The sequence below is a fragment of the Macrotis lagotis genome, chromosome 1 (genome assembly GCF_037893015.1).
Source record: "Macrotis lagotis isolate mMagLag1 chromosome 1, bilby.v1.9.chrom.fasta, whole genome shotgun sequence".
In the NCBI taxonomy this organism is placed as follows: domain Eukaryota; kingdom Metazoa; phylum Chordata; class Mammalia; order Peramelemorphia; family Peramelidae; genus Macrotis; species Macrotis lagotis.
Genome location: NC_133658.1, coordinates 681,212,668 through 681,214,938, shown reverse-complemented (window position 1 = coordinate 681,214,938; position 2,271 = coordinate 681,212,668).

Genomic DNA, 2,271 nt, shown 5'->3' with positions numbered 1-2,271 from the left:
AATATTAGATGACCTTTAAAATTCCTTCCAACTTTAAATCTGTGATCTTATGATATGAGAAGTAGTGTGGTGCAGTACTGGACTTAGAATAAGGACAACCAGAATTCAACAGACCTTTAATATTTTCTAGCCCTGTGATCATGGGCAAATCACTTAATCTCCCTCAACCTTCTTCATCTATTAAATGGGGATGAAAGTATCACTTCATAGGATTGTTTTAAGGACCAAAGGAAATAACATATTTAAAGGGCTTTGCAAACTTTAAAGAACCATGTAAAAAATGTCAGTTATTATTATCCTTTGAACAGATATTAAAATATTAAAAACAGCCATCATCATTGAACTGAATAATAAGCTAAAGGTTATAAAAACTTTAGGAACAAGACCCATAAACAGGGTAATCATTGAATATGCTAAGCACTGTCTTAATAAGAAAATGCAAAATTAAGATGAGACATTCATTTTAATAGGAAAATTGATTGCAGGGTAGCTTTAAACATGGGAGAGATTTGTGCAATAAAAATGTGTTGAATTTTCAGGAGGTGAAAAACAAATTTAATTTCTCTGGCAGTTAGGAGAATAAGTATGAGCAGTTGATGCATTGCCTCCCTCCCTCAGTTTTCAAAGCCTCTGCCTACAGATTCTCCAATGGCTTTGCAAATGACTGAATCTGCTGGGAGGCCTCATTTAGTTTCTCAGATGTATTTCCTCATAAAGGAGCTATCGTCTCTAACAAAATCACTGCAAATTTTAAAAGAAAAATGAGAGGGAGAAGCATGTGTGCAATTCCCTATGAAGCTGAGAAATAAAATGCTCTCTCCTTACATGCCTCATCAAGGGCTGCAAAATGGAAAATAATACATTTCTGGATTTTCGATCCCAGATGCCTTCACAGTTGGAGAGATGGAGCTGTCAATTCAGGCTCTTGAGAGTGTTCTTTATGAAAAAAAAATCATCTTCCAAATGACATATATCAGAGATTTACTAACTGTGTGACCATGAGCAAATCACTTGGTATCTCTGAGCTTCTGTTTATATTTAAAATGGGCAAAATATTACTTATAGCATCTACCTTGCAGGGAAATTGTAGGTATTGAATGAGACAGTGTACATAGATGCTTTGACAATCTTAAAATATTATTCAAGTATCAAATAGTTGTTATCATCCGGATTATATTGTGCTTGGAGTTCACTGTGAGAGAAATATTATTAACAAGGAATGACATAGGGAGATCCAGAGTTACCCCCTTTTTCAAAAGTACTGATTTCAAAAGTTCAGTTTCTTGAAGGACATTTCTAATAATGAGATTGGATTAACTTTCCTAAAAAATTGTTCAGATCCCACTCAGATGGAGAAGCACTGTACTCTACTCAGGTTTTGGATGGGGGAGTACATTCTTTGAATAGATAGCCCAAGGTTGGGGAGTAACTTAGAAGCACATGACATAATCAACATTCATTTAAATAGGTTAAAATCCTTATTGTAATATTAATTTTCTTGTTAATTGCTAACCAGTCAGTGCTGATTGCCACTCTGAGGAACACCTGCTCTTCCATGGGCATATAAACTGTGAGCCCTTGCTTGCAAAGGCATGGGAGAGTGCCACTGACCCTTTCTTAAAAAGTGCTGGCATTATTACTAAAATGATTAAATTATCCAGAAATTATGTCTCTAGAACTTTTTAAAATGTCACACCTATCAAGACTCAGGGCAACAGAATACATTAAATGTCCTTCCTACCCCACGAAAAAAATTGGGGCAACAAAATCAATTTTGAGCTAAACAATGGGAAAATGCTGATTGATGCAAAAGGTACATCTTAACTCCAAGGCAAAGGTGAGTTCATAGGATCAGAGACTCAGAATTGGAAGGAATCATAGATACTAGTAAGTCTAGCCACCACATTTTATAGATGGGAAAAAATGAGGGTCTTGGAGGTTAAATGATTTCCTCAGAACCACATACTAATGTAGCAAGATTGAAACCTAGATCTTCTTGATAAAGGGAAGCTATTGTTTTCATTTTTTCAAACCTTGGGATCTCTAGAGTTGGTGGCAGGGAGACAGTGAGGCCCCATATTAAGTTGCTAGATAGAGGTTGGTAAGGAAAACTTTAGAGAAGAGGTATAGGTGTTACGAATTTCAGAAGCTACAAGTGATGAGGCTGAGCTTTCTGGATAGGACTCAATCTGATTGTTGGTAGGTACTTTTAAATGAGTGCTTATGCTCCCTGGTCAGGTTCATGGGTACTCCACCAATCTATACCTAGGG